General features: G+C 48.6%; 1 protein-coding gene across 4 annotated transcripts in view; it reads left to right on the forward strand.

The window, feature by feature from the left end:
• The first annotated feature begins 1,053 nt into the window (after positions 1-1,053).
• LOC144151392 (uncharacterized) overlaps positions 1,054-18,348 on the forward strand; it is a 458,541-nt gene continuing 441,246 nt past the window's right edge. The window contains exon 1 of one of the 4 annotated variants that reach the window (XM_077682433.1): positions 1,054-1,189. The gene's annotated coding sequence lies outside the window, so the exon portion shown is untranslated. The remainder of the gene's footprint in view (positions 1,190-18,348) is intronic. The other 3 variants (XM_077682432.1, XM_077682435.1, XM_077682434.1) reach the window with 3 other exon arrangements.

The following is an 18,348-nucleotide window of genomic DNA, read 5'->3' on the forward strand; positions in this document are numbered from 1 at the left end:
TTTAAACGGAACCCGAGCACCATCTTGTGAGAAATGCGGACGAAGACTTACAGTCCTCCATGTATTGATTGAATGCTTGGCATACCATGACGCAAGGAAACGACACTTCCCAGAACTATACACCTACACGATACCCTTACACCCATCCTTGTTTTTATCTGATCAACCCCCGATTAGAAGTGAACGCCTTTTAGCCTATCTCGCTGACATTAGATTTTTAGCACTCATCTCATACCATGTGTGACATCAGGGCCACCCAATGCAAATAGTGAGGGTGGTTCTGAGCGTTTTCATAACGTGCCAGGGACGTCACCGCCATCCTTGTTATGTTATGGCGCTCCCAGCACACACATAAACATTGTCACTGTTACCTCTCATCTTATTCATCTTCGCTTCTTAGAATAAGGGCCCGTTACACCCATATATACACTATTTTTATCAAGTACATAACAATCATCGCCATGGCATTTTAACAAATGTGACAAAACAAACATTGTCTTGGCGCTCTTTGGCCTCAGACGCCCTTGCGCCAATAAAATATACATAGTAGTAGTAGTAGTAGTTTGGGCTCAACGTGTCCCTGCCCCCTCAGGGAAAATGAAAACTCTACGCCTATGACGGCACTGGCGCTCCAAATTTTTACCGCGTGTAGCTGCCTGAATGTGTTCCGCGTAATGCCGCTTCAGTTTCAGAGAACGGGCGCACTACCTAAGCGAGGGAGGGTGCACCAGCCGCTTTGTCTTCGGTACTGACCAGCGCGAAGTGTAAGTGGCCGCTGTTTTATGCGTGTGCAAGCTTCGCCCCGACGCCGCACGCGCCGCTGCGGACTCTCTCTCCGCCGCCGCCGCAGTGTCGCCTCCTCTCCTGCGTGGCCGTCGTCGCTCGGAGCAGCGGAGCGCGCCGGCGAACGCCAAAGCCATCGCAGCGGCGCAGCGGAGAGCAGTCCGTGTGAGCGGCGCGTGCCACTTTTTAGCAAAGGACCCTGTGTGCGTGCGTGCTCGTGTGCGTGCCGGCCTGCGATTCTGCAACGTGCGAGTAACTCCGCGAGAGCAAGCCAGCGCAGCCCGTAGCAGCCTCGGATACGCCGTCGGAGTCACTGCGCAGCAGAAGCCGCAGGCCCGAGCCGCGGCCATCGGCGGCTTGCGCAGCTGCCACCGCGGAGAAGGAGCAGCCGGGGACACTGAACCAGGTGAGCCCGATCAGGCCGTCGCCAGTGCTCCCGAGCAGCCCTGGTCGCTAGACGCACATTTCAGGCAAAATAAATCGAACCACAAGTCTTCCCACTGACCTCCAGGGCGCACTCCCCGTGGTTGTCCAATGTAACAACTAGTTTAGAATAGCGTACGCGAGCGTGTGCGCGAGCGACTCTGAAGAGCGTAATTCGCACGGTCCAATTCTTAAGTGCGTTTGGTGAAGTATTTGAAGGGTCTCTGCAACCTTTTTTCTGTGGGGCAACCTTTTCTGGCGTAGCCCGCTTTTATTCACTTGCAGTAAATTAGTCAGTAATTGTGCGTAAACTGCGGGGGAAAAAAAAAAAAGGAAGGCTTTCGACTGGGCGTGTCGCCGAGACGTCGGGGCTGATCGTCATTTCTCCCGTAATGCTTCCGCCTCCGAGACGCATTTCCGCGCCCTGCCTGCGCTTCTGCGGTCTCTCGAGCGGCGAACGAGAATAGAGTGCCACTGTCAAGACGAAGCTGGTATTTTTAGGGCCACGTGCAGCCCTCCGAGACTGCGCTCCACGAGGTTTCGACGGCGTCCACACACACGAAGGAAGGCCCCTGTGAACTCGCTGTTTGTCACGCGACTGGTTTCTCGGTGGACGCAGGTTGCGCGGAGTCAACCTGAAACCAGGCTATTTTCACGCATGAAAAGCAGAGGTGCAAGGGCGCCGAATGCGATGCAGTGCAGCTTTGGCATGGCGCCCCGGCCTAGCTGCGCGAGCAATTAAAACAGGCGCCCGAGGGAGCTCCTCGTATGCCGTCGCCGCAAAGATATGCGCAACGAGTGCGGGACACGAGCGCAGCAGCGCACAGTAGAACGGCGGGCAGCAGAAGAAAACACGGAAAAGTCGCGACATTTTGGCCGTGCACGACGATCGATAGGCGGGGCAGATAATAGAGGTCTGCGCGGCAGCAGCGTGTGTGTGGGACAAACGTGTAGCCGTCGCAACAAAGGGACAGAATTTCTGTTTTCTCTCTTGCCTTCGCGAACAAAGGTCTGCATTTGATTTTCTAGCTATCCCGCGTGCCTCGGATGTGCGGTGCGCTGCATGCAGTGTTGAGCGGATCGTGGACGAGAAATTTAGCTCGGGCGGGCATACTTCTTTCCGCCTGCAGCAGCAAAGCAGGCGCCGACCGAGTGAACACATTTACGGCGCCGCTGCAGCGGCTGTTCTCGTATTCGCCTTTCCTCTTTGCGTGTGCGTTTCATCAAACCTCGCTACCGTACTTTCGCTTGCACGCCAGAACATTGCAGCCTCGAAAAATGAAAACGCTCGTGTGTACGAGATTTCGACGCACGTTAAAGGTCCCCAGGTGGTCAAAATTCATCCGGAGCCCTCCATTACGGCGCACCTTATTGCCCGCATTGCGTTGGCGCGTTAAACCCTACAATCAATCAATCGACATTGCAGCGTCGAGATTTCCGTCTTTCAATGTAACCAAGCTTCCGCGAGCTAGAATAGTTGCAAACTAAATTCACAGTTATACGATAAGTTACAACATCTCTTCACATAAACGCGTGCCTCCGTGCATGCCGAGGGAACTTTATTTTAGCGAATGTTCTGTTAATTAATTTTTTTCTTATTCAAATGCCCTGCCAGAAATAACCTTGTGTAATACCTTACGGGGGAGAAGTTTCATTCGATCTACGATGGCGGTGGTTTTTCAAGTCCTTAACAATACAGCGCAACAGAACCAGACTTAAGCTGAGGCATACAGGACAAGCTCGGTTACTTCAAAGTGAACTTTTATTACAGAAAAAAGCCTTATCTATACACATGCATGCACACACCTACGATGAAACATTCTACACGATAGGTAATCTATATCGAATGTGCCGGAAACATGACATTCAGAACAGACGCCAATATGATTATTTATATATTTATTTATTTACAAATACTGCTGTCCCATGCCTGGGACATTGCAGGAGCGGGTACAGAAAAATACCACAATAACACAGAAGCAAACAATAGTGCACACAAATTTTGTGGCTAACACATAAATTCTACCCGAACTCTACAGTGTTCAGTCTACGCAAAGCACCACCAAGCTTGTTCCACAGTTCCACGACGCGCTGAAAAAAAGAAAATTTGAAACAATCCAAACGAGACCTGAAGGGTACAAGGTTCGAACCATCTGTACTACGTGTTGTGCGGACTTGTACATCAGCGAAAGATAAGGGCGAGTGAACGTGGGTTGTTTTGTGTACAATGTTGTGCAACAAGGTAACTCTCAGGCGTACGGCGGTGTTCTAGGGAAGGAAGCAACAACAAGTGTGCATGTGAAGACGGTGAGAAGTCTCCATCGTAACGATTAAAAATAAACCGTGTAGCCTTTTTCTGCACAGATTCTAACCTGTTTTTATCTTGTTCAAGATGAGGCGACCAAACCACTGAGGCGTACTCGAGCATCGGTCTCACTAAAGTCTTGTAGGAGTTAACTTGCAATCTTTAGTCGAGTTTTTCAATCTACGCTTTAAGTACCCAAGTTTCCTTAGAGCTTGAGAGCTTATCTGATCAACATGTTTGCCCCATTTAAGGTCAGGTGAAAAGGTGACACCGAGGCACTTGAATTCGCTCGCATGTGCTAGGGTGCAGCCACTGTAGTTATAACTGAAACTGAGAGGCTGTTTTTTATTTGAGAAAGTCATAGCTACAGTTTTCTTGTAATGTATGGGCATTTGCCACGTGACACTCCCATCGCAAAATAACGAGAATACGTTGAGCATTAACTGGTCTTGAGAAGTAATAATGCAGTTATACAGTACGCAATCATCGGCATACAGACGTATCGTCATCAGCCCGCCCGCACTCAGTACGTGTGTGTACATTGAGATGGAAAGCTAGGTTGCTCCGTTTCGCACGTGTAGATACTCAAGTTCCTTTGTGGACAGGGCTATGGAAGGAGCGCTGACACAACCTTCGCCTAGCCTACCGATTTCCGGAGCCTCCACAATTTCCCTTGTCAACTGGTCACAATGATACTGAATGACCTGGCATTCGTCAAATTTTGTGGTGCATTTCTCGGTGGTGCCCTTGCATTCTCGGCAGTGTATGCCTATGTGCCCTCTCACACTTTTGTGAACGTTGTTACTGTCTTCTCTGAGCCTTGTGTTCAGACTCCAGAGCTGTGCAGGCGTGCTCCCTGTAACAGCGCTCGTCCTGTGTGCCTCAGCCTAAGTCTTTGTTTCTGTTAAGATGAATCGCCAACTAGCCCAATACTGCTTTCAAGTCCTGTTCAATCCCTGCCCGACGCAGCTGCGGAAAATGGGTGGTCGGAAAAACTGGCCAACTGAAAAACTACCCCTGCGGAAAAACGGAAAAACTACCCCTGTCAAACGTGCCTATTTAAGTGCACTTACACGGAGTGCACTCGGCTAAAATGTCATTCGGGAGCAGCTAAACGACAAACGCGAATGACACTTCACAAGGAACGCACTTTAAGCTGAGTGTGGTACCCAAACACACTTTACCCGGGCCAGCTCCCCGACCTGTCTACCCAACGGGTGGTCATGACGAGGGCTACTGCGGTCACCGGTACGCCGGTCACCACGTCCCCCTAAGGGGCCTTTAAAGGCTCAATAAAATGTTTGTCCTCCTCCTCGCCGAGTGAGTAATCTCGTAAACAGGAGTCCGAAAAATCGGAAAAATTAACCTAAAACCGCGAGCGTGTAGATGATAATAAGTAACGTTAAAAGTTAATTATAGATATATTGCTTATTTACTTTTACAAAAATTGAAGCAGCGACGAAAAATAAGAAAATAACCGCTCTCTCAACAACGTGCCAGCGCCGCCTGGTGGGTGTTTTGCTCCATGGCAGCCGTTCTCTGCGGCGTTCTCGTAGGTGGTTTCTTGTGGCCCTGTAATTGTGTTCCTGCTTCAGCATATTTCCGTTGTATTCAACGCTTTCAGATAATTTCTTCCAAACAATAATGCTGCTGTCATTCACTGCGCAGTGAATAACAGTGAAGATATCAGCGCCGGTGTTCAGTCGCAGTCCCGACTCTGTTTTTGTGGTCTTGTGCAAGGCGCCGATTGCGATTTTAAACAATGCAAACACAACGAAATGTTTACATTATTCCTCACGTGATAAAGAGGGAGAATTTCAAGTAATTTTGCTTAATATTTACGCAGGCTATCGTCACTGACATCACGGCCAAGGGCACTTTATCTCGTCATTTAGCAGCGCGCAGCCTTGGGAAGCCCGAGTGCACTCGGCGGAAGTGCACTTAAATAGGCACGTTTGACAGGGGTATAACTAAATATTTCACGCGGCATTTTACGGCTAGATACCTCCGTGTAACTCTGCCATCAACAGCGCCACCCTTCTCCAGTGGTGCGCTATGTAGGTCAAAGTTTACTGGTGAATACCCATCAGTGAGCGAAAACAGGTGCGTGGAAATGGAAGGGTAAAAGGAAATCATCGTCATTTATGGTACCCTTAAGGGCCGCTTGCGAGGTATTACATTAGGGAAGGGCAAGTACAAAATTCCACGTTGGGTGATGGTCGATGGCACAGGCAGGTTCATAATGAGATGGCATCAACATGTGCAAATACATATATACATGAAGGAACTGTAACAATGAAAAGAAAAAAGCAAGAACCTAACAGCAACTGTAACTATATGCGATTAACTGCTTGAATACTAAGAGGCCACGTTCGTTGACAATGGTTTCGGACAGTTTATTCCAATCTTCTGTGGCTGTAGGTAAAAGATTTGTTAAAAGCGTTGGTTGACCCACGTAGGCGCTGTATACTTAACGAGTTAAAGAGGCGACGCGATGAACGGGCAGACGGGAGTAGGACTATATTCTATAGGACTAAAGGAAATTATAGAATATTTTATGTAAAAGGCAGTCTAGAAACTTTGCTGCGGACTTCGAGGGCGGGGAGGTTCAGAGTTAATTTAATAGTGGTAGTATATCCTTTAGCAAGGGTTCGACTGTGAAGAAATAAATCAATGCGGTGATAAAAAGACTGCGCGCGACATACAATAGTTTAGAGCAGGGCAGAACATTTCGAAGCGGAGGGCCGAGTTGCATGAAGCCGACCGCCACGGCTGGGGCCGGGCGGCGAATCGGGAGAAGGTGGAGGTGAGGGGGGGCGGGTAATTTGCAGGCAAAGAAAATAACCGGCAAATCGATGAAAACTGTAACAGAAATGTGGATTGTTAGCCCGCATGTGACAAGGGGTGACAATTTACAAACATATGTTTACTCCAAGTAAAGCAAAAATCTCTTCGCATGCGACTTTTGGTGCTGAACATTATTAGCCTCAAGGTTGCTCACCGAAAGACTCCGAAAGTCTTGGAGCCCATGAAAGTGCAAAGAAAGGAAGTGAAGACGTGATCTGGCTAAGGACCAAGTGATCTTTGTCTAAGTGGTCTAACCCTATTCGAGGAGGAAGTGACGACAAGGGGAGAGAGGCGGCTCGCGCGCACATCATTCCAAAGCCCAACTCGCGCAGCCTTCGATATGCCACCTTCCTACCGAGGTGAGTGGCCGAATGTTAGTCGCGCCCGTCTACGATGCTGCGCAGCCTAGCGGCGCCCACAGATCGATTTGTTTTCGGCTTTGCACTTCTGAATGCCGGCGCATCGTGTGTGCGTGGGGTCGCTTTTCAGTTAGGCGAGCCCCAGCCTGCAGCCTGCCAATCTAAATCGGCGCCACAGTAGACGGCTGCCTGTTCGCTGGGATGCCGTGGAAACGCCCTGTGCGCACGGCAGCTGCGCAAAAGACGAGAATTGGCGGGACGTCCTTCGTGCAGTCGCTGTGCTCAATGTCCGCCAACTCGCCGAACGCTTCCCCAGAGCATGTCGTGGCACGCCCTGTTCCCACAGGCGGACGGAAATCTTTGGAACGTTGCAGCCAGCTGATGCAGCATGCGCTCCGTTGTTGACATGTCCTTGTCCTCTTCGTGTGTATTACCGGGGCGCATCTTCCTACAACACATATAATGAACACGTGACGAGCAAATAGTGTGCGGATATAGGGCTTGTCATGTATCGCAGAAGCAGGTGCAAAAGTTTCAGTTGATTGATTGATAGGCTTTAATAATAAAAAGGCCCTGGTGTGGGGAAGGGAAGAATGAAAGAGCATTTGGGTCATTGAAAAATCACTTTCAGTTCTTGTAAACTGCACTCAATTTCTTGAAAACACACTGAAGAGTCCAATAACTATTGTACAGTTTTTGCCCATTGCCTTAAAGTATACTGAGGGCCGCTATAACGCTGTCAAATTCGCGCACATTCACCTAGAGTTCTTCAAGAGGACACACTGCAGAGGGGGTCGTCTTTCACGCATAAAACCACCTTAAAGAGGCCATTTTCTAAAGAAATGTGCGATTCTTTCGAACTCTGTAAATTTTTTTTGTAGATTATTCGGGAGGGCGTGGAAATCGAGCAGTAGATCTCGACCCCGGGCAAAATTGATTGATTGTAGGGTTTAACGCGCCGACGGAACGCCGGCGATGAGGCGCGCCGTTGTGGAGGGCTCGGGATTAATTTTGACCACCTGGGAATCTTTAACGTGCGCCAAAATCTCAAACACACGGGTGTTTTTGCTTTCCGCCTCCATCAGAAATGCGGCCGCCGCTGCCGGGAATCGAACCCGGGACCTCGTGCTCAGCAGCGCAATGCCCTAGCCACTGAGCCACCGCGGCGGGTCCCGGTCAAAATAAGGGCATGTCCATATTAAAGATGTAGTCAGATGTATGCACTTAAAGACAACCAAGGCAATGTCATCACAAATCGGGATAAAATAGTCAAGTAGCCGAGGAGTTCTATAGGGATCTGTACAGTAGCCGGAACATCCAGGATAATGCCGAACGGGAAAGCAGTTCAGAGGAGATAGACATCCCACCAGTAACGACCGAAGAAGTAAGGAAGGCTTTGAAAGAAATGAAAGGGGGAAAAGCAGCTGGTGAGGATCAGATAACAGCTGAACTCTTGAAGAATGGTGGAGAAATTGTACTTGAAAAACTGGCAAACCTGTATACGCAATGCCTAATGACCGCAAGTGTACCGGAATCTTGGAAGAACGCGAACATCACCCTAATCCATGAGCAAGGTGACATTAAGTACTTGAAAAATTACAGGCCGATCAGCTGTCTGTCAGTAGTCTACAAGGTACCAAGGTAATCGCTAACAGAATTTCTGCAACCTTACATTTCAGTCAACCTAAAGAACAAGCAGGGTTCCGTAAACGCTATTCAACAATGGACCATATTCACATGATCAGTCAGTTGATAGAGAAGTGCACGGAGTATACTGAACACATGTATATAATCTTCATAGATTGTGAGAAAGCATTTGACTCGGTCGAAACCTCAGCAGTCATTAAGGCATTGCGGAACCAGGGGGTAGATGAGCATTATGTAAGAATACTAGAGGATATCTACAATGGGTCCACAGCCACCATCATCTTCCATAAGGAAAGCAGTAAGATACCTATAAGGAAGGGCGTCGGACAAGGAGACATAATCTCCCCAATGTTATTACAGCATGTTTACAAGAAGTATTCAGAACGTTGGATTAGGAAAATGTGGGAGTAAGGGTTAATTGAGTATACCGCAGTAACCTCAGATTTGCTGAGTAACTCGGGTAACCTTGCTAAGTAACTCGGGCGACGAATCGCAAAGCATGCTTTCCGCACTGTACAAACATAGTAGAACCGTGGGCCTTAAAATTAATATGCAGAAAACCAAAGTAATGATCAGTAGCCTCGGGACGGCAGAGCGGTTTGAGATAGGTGGCGAGGCAGTGAAAGTGGTAAGGGAATATATCTACTTAGACCAAGTTGTGACCCCGGATCCTAACCATGAGGCAGAGATAATTAGAAGGATAAGAATAGAGTGGACTGCATACGGCAGAAATTCTCATATGGCAGCCTACCATTGTCCCTGAAGAAGAAAGTGTATGACAGCTGCATCTTACCGGTACTCACCTACGGGGCAGAAAATTGGAGGCTCATTAAGAGTTCCACTTAAATTGAGAACGACTCAGCCGGCAATGGAGTGGAAGATGATGGGTGTAAAATTAAGGGACAAGAGAGTGGAGTGGTTCAGGGAACAAACGCGTGTTAAGGACTTATTAACAGAAATTAAGAAGAAGAAATGGACGTGGGCAGGGCATGTAATGCGACTGCAAGAAAACCGTTTGTCATTAAGGGTAAAAGAGTGGATCCCTAGAGAAGGCAAGCGTGGCAGAGGGCGGCAGAAAGTTAGATGGGCAGATGGGATCAGGAAGTTTGCGGGGATGAATTGGTAGCAATTAGCACAGGACCAGGGGTAATTGGAGATTAATGGGAGAGGCCTTTGCCCTACAGTGGGCGTAGATAGGCTGGGGGTGGTGGTGATGATGATGATGAGCAAACCTTTAGCGTGTTCACCTTTGGAGGAGCGCGAAGCAAGAGGAACATGAGAGGTGAGCGGGAAAGCGAAGGGATGCATTCATTCGGCAAATGTCCGCAAAGGCCATCTCGTCTTTTGTCGACATTTGCAACGAAAGGAGCAGATACGCGGCCAATTTATTTAGATGGTCAAGGTTAGGGTCACAGCTCGAGTGACCGAAAAGGGGGGGGGGGGGTCGGAATGCGGACGAGTCCTGTTGTGGATGGTATACGCTGAGTTAGCGCATACCCTATTTTCAATGATTTCTCCCTGTCTATTCGGACAATTGATAGATCAAATGAACGCTGACGGGGAGGCGTCAATAAGCCGTTTCGTACTCATCTTCAACTTGCGATATCGCTGGGACTAAGTAGAAAGAGATGAATACGTTTGTGGTGGGCCGTGGGAGGGCAGGAGACGCACTCCCGGGCAGCGGTGGTTGCCAGCTGGTTGCCAAGGTTGTGAGCCAGGGTCTATACCAGCGGATGCAGACGTTTTCACATAATTCTTGAATTGTTCCAAGTATCCCAGGGGCCGTAGAATTTGGCAAGAAAGTGTGCTTTAATTAGCAACACATGTGTCAATGATAATTTGGTATCGTCGAGACACAAGATTAAGTTTATTGCTTGGCAAATGTTGCAAAGCTCCCATAGGATGCCGAAGACCTCAGCTTCTTCAACAAGACCATACACTGGGAATTTGGCGAAATCCGTCAAGCAGGGGCGCGTCGGTGCATCTCCACGCGACGGCTTTTTTTTTTATGTACAGAAGCGTCAGCATCATCCACTTCATCTTCTGGCTTGTCTTGGCAAATCATTTTAACCAGAAGTTCTCTGCCCGTATGATTGGCACGTAGACAGGGTTGTTGTCGCATTACTCCCAGGGAGGGCGGGAGGGAGGGGAGGAAGTAGGAATCAATATGCTGTTCAGCTCGTGCCATTGTGCGAATGCTCTCCTTTGCGGTGAGCGTTCTAGATGTTTCTCAAAGCGTGGCTTCAACTCTTCGCATAATGTTTGGAGTGGACGCAGAGAGGTGGTCAGACTGAGCGTGGCGGGGGAGGCCGGTAATCGCACGGTTCAGGGATTCAGAATCTTGGAGATGTCGAGGAGTGAGTCCGTAATAAGGCCCGCTCCCGTCCAGGCTTGTGTGGCGACGTCGGTGCCCTGGGTAGCGTCACCCCAGGCTTCGCTCTTCGGGAGCCCGATGTGGTGGTGGTGGTGGTTCCAGTGAAATGGCGCGTACCCACTCAGGGGGATTGGCCAGGAAATGGGCGCCTTACCGAAAGAAATTAGGTAATTTTTGAAGGGAAAGAAAAATTTGTAATTATTAGGATGGATTAGCAGTAGATGAGTAGATAAATAAAAGTAAGGAGATTAGAGAAATAAAGAAAAAAAAGGTAAAAACGAACACCATTTAATGAAAATTGGAAGTAAGAAACACGAAGAAAGTGGTACAGACGAAGCAGTGAGCTTGGCGCGCATATTCTTGACAAGAAAATCCAGTTAAGCTAAATGCTGTCTAGCACGGCAGACGGCCTGATTCCAGGATGAATGAGTGCAACGCACTGCAAAGATCCCCGTGGCACAATCCCAGTTCCTTCGCCCCGAATGACAAAATAACTGTAGCAGACAGCGGGAGGTTTAGCCGGCTGCATGTTCTTTCTAGGTATCTTCGTCTTATCGAGGAGAACCGTCGGCAGAAGAAGAAGAAATGGTCGATTGTTTCCGGTTCTTTGCAAAAGGCGCATAACGGCGACAGGGCCAGATTGGAGCGGTGCAAGTAATAATTTAAATTTGGCACGCGACAGCGAAAGCTAGTGAGGGTTACTTCACAAGCTCGCGACTGGCTTATGCTGCACTTCCATGAGTACCGGAGGTGCTCGAGCTCCGAGTCGTCGTAGGTAGAGTCAGGCAGACTTTGGAGTAAACACAGCCTTCGGAAGCGAGCCGAAGTAATGAGGGAAATGGGCGGCAGAACCTCCACTACTGGACCGCTTAATGCCATTCCCGCCAGAGCATCCGCCGATTCGTTAAGCCAGATACCTGCATGTCCAGGTACCCAGACCAAGCGAAGTTCACAAAGGGAGGAAGGCGCTAAGGAAGCAAGGACTCGACGTAGGGGGGATGAAGTTGAAGAAGTAAGGGCAGAACAAACAGAAAATGAATCCGTGAGAATTATTGCCTGTCGTTTCGAGGAACCAAGCTTACGAAGGGCCAAGACTATTGCGAGAAATTCTGCGTGGAAAGATGTAGTGAAGTTAGGCAGCCGGAGGGAAAAGGCCCAATCTAGACCGGGAGAAAAAATGCCTACGCCTGCCCTCTCCTCCCGGACAGAAGCATCGGTTGCAACAATGGCGTGGAATGGGAAGCCGTTCAGATGGTCCTGTAGGAGGCCTGTTAAAAGGTTCAGAGGGAGTAATTTCGCGTTAGAGGGAAAGATTTGATCAAAAGAAATATCTAAGTGCGACACTCTGTCAAGTACTGGAGCCGACAAGAGGGCCACATTTAATGGGCCAAGCAGAGATTGAACAAAGACCGCCTGTGGATGCTTGAACCGCGGCCATGAACTACCGAAGAACAATGAAGGCCATGTAACGAAGGCAGTTTGCGGCCTGGATATGGGCGATTCCATAACTCGTAAAAATGCATCTACGGTGAGGGCATGCATGCGTGAGACTAATTGAGGAATACGGGCTTCCATGTATAAAATTTTAATTGGTACATAACGGGGAAGACCCAGACATAAACGTAGAGCTTGTCTTTCGAGCATTATCAACGGGCGAAGTTTGTAGTGGGGGCTCCCGGAGAATAGCACACATCCAAATTCTAGAATTGGTCGGACGTACATTTTGTAAATCATTAGTAGGGTGTCACGACGCATGCCCAATCTTTTGTGACTTAGCCCTCTCAAGAATGACACGGCCCGAGCCCCTTTGGTAGTAATGTAATCTATGTGTGGACGCCAATTGAGGGTATATTCGTACAAAATACCCAGATATTTTAAGGAATTGACCTGAGGAATGTCCTGTTGCCGGCAACTAAGAGATATGAAGACTGGGCCGCTCACTGGAAATGGAAGCAGAGCACATTTGTTCACATTTAGGGTCAAGCGAAGGCCATCCAGCCAAGCCTCTAAGGCGCTTAAATACGACTGCATACGCCGATACAACGTGTGCATATCCCTGTCTGAAGTGAAAAAAGCAATATCATCCGCGTAAATATGCACCTGAATGTCTGGATTTACCGGAACCGAGCGCATTAAAATATTGAACAGCACGGGAGAGAGAACGGAGCCCTGGGGAACACCTCGAGTTTGACTGTATATTGGAGACGACAGGCCCTGCTGTGAACAAAAGAATTTTCTATCCGACAAAAAAGTGCCAATCCACGAAACAATGTAGTCTGGAAAATGATAACGCTGGATTGTGTCAAAAAGAATTTGGTATTCAACGCTATCGTAAGCTTTAGCAATATCCAGGGTAACCAACACGCCCACTTCTTTACGTTGGCGTGCCAGCTGAATGCGACTCTCCAAATCAATGTGGGCCGACCAAATTGAGCAGCCAGGCCTGACTCCTATCTGTTTAGGGTTCAAGACGTTCTCGCGTTCTAAAATGTTTTCAATTCGATGTAGCAAGACTCTTTCTACTAGTTTTACGAAATTCGATGTGAGGGCTATGGGTCTGATATTATCTAACGCGTATCCAAGACCTTGTTTTTTAAGGAGGGGGACGATCCTTGCCAGCCGCCACTCAATTGGAACCCATGAATGCAGTAAGGAATGGTTAACCACTTGTAGCAGTGAGTCGGGACACTCGTTGAACAAGACTTTTAGCATATGGGCTGTAATACCATCCGGTCCAGGTGCCGCATCCGGGACACGGCTCAAGCCCTCACCAATCTCCTGAAGGGTCACCTCCTCAAAGTTGTCTTGACAGAGTCTCGTAAGGACTGGTGGTAATGCCGAAGTGAAACGTGCATGTAAGCCCTGCGCAATCTGGTTAATAAAATCCTGGATTTCATCCGGGGAGCTGATAACTGATTCAATGTTTTGCTCTGGAGGAGCCACATTCCAACTGCGCAAAAATCGAAATAGGTTTCTTTTTTTCCGTGGGTCCGAGAGTAAAGCAAAGCGGCGCGACTTATACTCCTCTTTAGCCTTATTGATAGTCCGCTGAAATATAGCGCGGATGAATTTGAAGCTACTCCAATTCGCAGGGCACTGATTACGGAGCAGTCTTTTCCACGCAGCATTTCTGCGTCTGTGTGCATACGTACACTCCTCGTTCCACCACGGGCTGATCGTATCCCTAGTTACCGAGACTGAGAATTTGAAACTCACGGCTGCATCGTTAATCGATTTTAAAACCTCTGCGGCCGTATGCTCTTCATCTCCTTGGGCCATCGTAGACAGGGCAACTCGTAATTCCTTAGCAAAGCGGTTCATATTTACGAATGCGTGTATTTTGCGGCTGGGAGTACGCACGGGGCATAAAATTTCGAAAAGCACAGGAACATGATCACTATTGGTTGCATCCGAGATTGTTTCCCAATTGACTACCAAGCCTGGCTTTGAAAGAGTCAAGTCCAAAGCCGAGCGGGATTGACCCCTCACGCAAGTTGCCGCACCAGAATTGTAGCATCTCATGTTGTTGTCACCAATCCATTCCCACAACCGGCGCCCACAGGCATCTGTACGGAAGTCCCAGGATACATGGTGAGAGTTACAATCACCTGCGAGAACGCTGTGGGGTTTGCAGAAAGCGAGGGCTGCGTCCAATGGTCTCGTAAATATTACTCCAGATGGGAAGTATGCGTTGATCACAGATAAGGGAGCGGTATTCGGGAGATAGAGGTCAACCGCGAGGATTTCGCAGTCACTTGTCGACAACGTGAACGAGATTGACGCCGTGTGGCAAAAGGCGGTTGAAATTAAAATTAGCAGACCTCCTCCCCTACCTTGGCGATCCAAGCGAAACGATCTGAAGTTGCGAACAGCGAAAGATTTTGAAGGAGATAGTCACGTTTCCTGAAGCAGAATAATGTCCGGGGATAGCGTAGAAATTTGATGCGAAAGATCAGGAGACGAAGAGATTGCAGAGCGGCAATTCCATTGCAGGACCCGTATCCGCCCTATGGCGACTGGAGCTCTGCCGAAGCGATGGCCTCTTTTAAGATGTCTCCAGATTTTAATGTACGAGTCATGCCCTTCTTAGTTTTGGATTTAGGACCCTTGGCTGTTTTAGCATCTGCGGGAGAGAGAGTTCTCTTGTTTTTGTATTGGGAAGTTTCAATACTGAGTTCCATGCCAGAAGAGCTTTCATCAGAGGAGAGAGGAACCTGGGGGGCACTCGCGATGGCAGCAGACTGGGCTGGTGGTTAATCTCGGCCTATAGGGGCGCTCCAGCTTTGTTCGAGGAAGGGCTGGCTCCGGATGATTTGTTATCCTGGCGACCCTGCACTGAAGGAGTGGCAGTTGTGGGTAAAGATTGAACTGAATTCACGACCGGAATCTGGGAGACAGAGGAAGCATGAAGGAGAGGAAAAGCCTGTATAAACTCTGAAAGCTTTGCCGTCAGTAGCTGCATTTGGGCCAGACACTGAGACATTGTTAAAACCAGTGGCTCTACATGCTTTGCTACTGCCTTCTCCGCAGCTGTGTTCATCATGTTAGTCAAAGTCGACTCCGTTAGAGGGGTCTGCTTGGAAGTGACTCCTGTGTAGCTAATCGAGCGTTCTTTGACAATAGCTACAGCTTCCCCGCGCGAGCACCGGCGCTTCTCAATGATTTCTACAATGTTCTCTTCCTGTGCACGTGCCACACAGCTTACTGAGTCTGCCGTGTGAGCCTCCCCACAACGACAACATTGAACATCTCCAGTGCACCCAGAGTCCGCGTGCCCTTCCCCACACCGACGGCATCGAGCCGTTGATTTGCAGCCTCCCTGGCTGTGCCCGTATCGCCAGCATTTGTGGCACTGTAATGGCCTAGGTTTGAGAGGTTCAACCCGAAACAGAAGCGGCCATACTTTAATTTCTGAGGGGCATGACCGTCCCGCAAAGGTGGCAATCACAGATTCAGTGGGCACCCTGTCTTCTTCCCCCCCTGCCTCTTTCTGCTCCTCTTCTTTTCTTCCATCTTCTTCATTGGGCGTCATTCTGGGGATTAACCTCGATTCGTGACAGTGTTACAGAAAATTTCGATTACAGGCTTGCGACTTGGGAATGCTAGAAGATGCTCTCTTGCGACTTGGGAATGCTCTTTGAGGATGCCTTCTTAGTTCACGCTATAAAAAGCTTTGTGCATGTCTAGAGCAAGTACAAAATCGGTGAGGGCCTTCGCAACGTGCGATTAATTGCTCTCCTCAGGTTTGGTCGAAAACCCTTTTGTGCATGGTGAAACCAGCCAGGTTTTCCAAAATGGTGTTATATTCGATTATGAAGCAACCTTTCAATTAATTTGCATATGGTTGGTGTTAGAGCAATAAGTCGGAAATCTTCTGGCCTTCGAGCATCTTTACCAGGCTTTGGTATGGGATAATTGAGAGTTGTCTTAAGGCGGTCTGGAAACGTGTCCTGTATCCCATGCTTTATTGCTAGGGCATCAAGGAGAATTCGTTGACCATTATGCGGCAGATTTCGAAGGTCTTGCCAGTGACTGAGTCGTGACCGTGGGCTGATTTTGGTTTGCCCTGAATGAGGGCCGTCTGAAGTTCTGGAATGGTAAAAGGAAGGTCCAAATCCTCATGGGGGGTTCGCAGTGTCTGTAATGGGAAGGGGTCGAAGTGAGGGCAAATCCGCAGTTGCACGAGGGAAAGCGTTGTGATAAGGGTATTTTCAACGTTATGATAATCAGACTGAAGGCGTAGCTTCTCAACTATGGAAAGCTTTGTTTTTATCCTGCCACTTAGGCTTCGATAGATGGCCCAGAGATGTGAGACGTCTCGTTTTTGACCCAGGCGGGGGCAATGACGATGCAATTTACATTCTGTAGCCTTTTGATATTCATGGATGAGCTTGTAGTGTTTCTTCAGTTTCATTAGATCGGCATGCCGCTTGCCTTGACCACGATGGCGGTGAGTAAGTTGATCCGCTGTACGTAGTAGGTGGAACATGTGACGATCCGGGTGGGCTACTTGCCTCGCCGTCAAAGTCGTGAAGTGTAGAAATGGAGTCCGTATTGAACGAATTACGAAAGAAGGTGCAATTAATCACGGAATAGTGGAGTTTGGGCAGAAGTTTCTTAGTATTGAGGTGTAACAAAATGCGATAATGATCACTTCCCCACGTACATGTGTCTGTTTGCCATGTTTTGACTATACCCCGAGAGAGTAAACGTAAGGTGAGGAGTGGTGTCATTTTGCGAACAGTGTAGCTATAAATGGTTCATTACGCAGTTGCAATTGGCTGAATTCAGTGGCCTGTTCCAAGCTTTTACCGCGTAGATCAGAAGTCGAGTAGCATGAAAGGGTACTCTTAGTGATAGTGAAAGGGTACGATGATAGGTCCGGAAAAATTAAGGGACAGAATATGTGGCAACCAATCGTAACGGTCATGGTTACGAGAACTGCAGTGAAAATTCCTATTCATTAACAGAACACCTAACGATACTGAGAAGTTCTTACTGCCTCGAGAATGCGAGAGCATTGTGTGGATCGCGTCTGTTGACCTTCGCGACCAAATGCGCTCCCGTTAGGCCTTTTGTGCTGGTCTATTAAATGCCGACAGAACTCTCAGCTCGCGTGCTGACTAAAAACCGAACGTAGGAATACGAGGGGTGATTAAAAAGGAAAGAGGCACTACTTGTGTTCTGTGTAGCTCATTAAATTGAAAGGAATTGTTCAAAGCAATAACAGCGTACCTGAAAAGAATGGGGATCCTTTTATAAACAGCTGAAGGCCGTTCACACCGAGGAGGAATTTCCTGGGGCTTAATTAACGGACGCAAGTCAAGCGGTGCTACAACGGAATGCGACGACGAAAGCTTTCTTCTAACTGGGACGAAGGAAACGGACGAATATGAACAAGCACGCTTATTTATGTGTATAGTAATGAGGTCTATCGATGACGCTATCTGAATGTACACTGAGCTCGCCAGTACATCTCTGCAAACCAATCATTTAGGCTCTCCTATTGTTCGCCATATTGTGCGCTCTTGAAGTGGTACATTATGCAGCAAGCTATCCAGGATTTTTTTTTAAATATTCCCGCGCCAGAAAGGTTGTTCTTTGAGTGGAAGTCATGCGGGCGGGATTGCAACATAGCCGTGTACATGGAAACAAAACAGAAAGGTCAGCGCCGCTTCCACTCTGTGAAGACCAGGGAAGCTGGGGGAGTTGAAAGGGTGCCCGAAACAAAGCACGTTTGTTTATTTGTGACTGAGGATACTGAATGGAACGCTTTTTTTTCGGCGGACAAGCGTGGCGCTGTCCATTTCCCTCCCGCGTCGTAGGCAACACACCAACCCAAACCGCTCGACCACGCAGGACACCAGCACAACGGGCACGTCATCGGTGAGCGCGTGAGGCGCCCACTCTTGCCAACTCGTGCACGCATTAAAATGATGTGCGCGCGCCTATACTTGGAAGACACCGGCAAAAACGTCGCTCCGGAATTTCTAGCTGGGCGAGAAAAGCACGGCCGAAATCGGAGCCCTTCAAGAAGGCACCACAACACACTACTACTAGATCTAGCGTGCGCGAAATTTCCGTTCAACGCCGGCCGATTTGTCCGCGCA

Source organism: Haemaphysalis longicornis, unplaced genomic scaffold (assembly GCF_048455015.1).
Source record: "Haemaphysalis longicornis isolate Haplotype H1 unplaced genomic scaffold, Haemaphysalis longicornis Haplotype H1 scaffold_9, whole genome shotgun sequence".
Taxonomy (NCBI): domain Eukaryota; kingdom Metazoa; phylum Arthropoda; class Arachnida; order Ixodida; family Ixodidae; genus Haemaphysalis; species Haemaphysalis longicornis.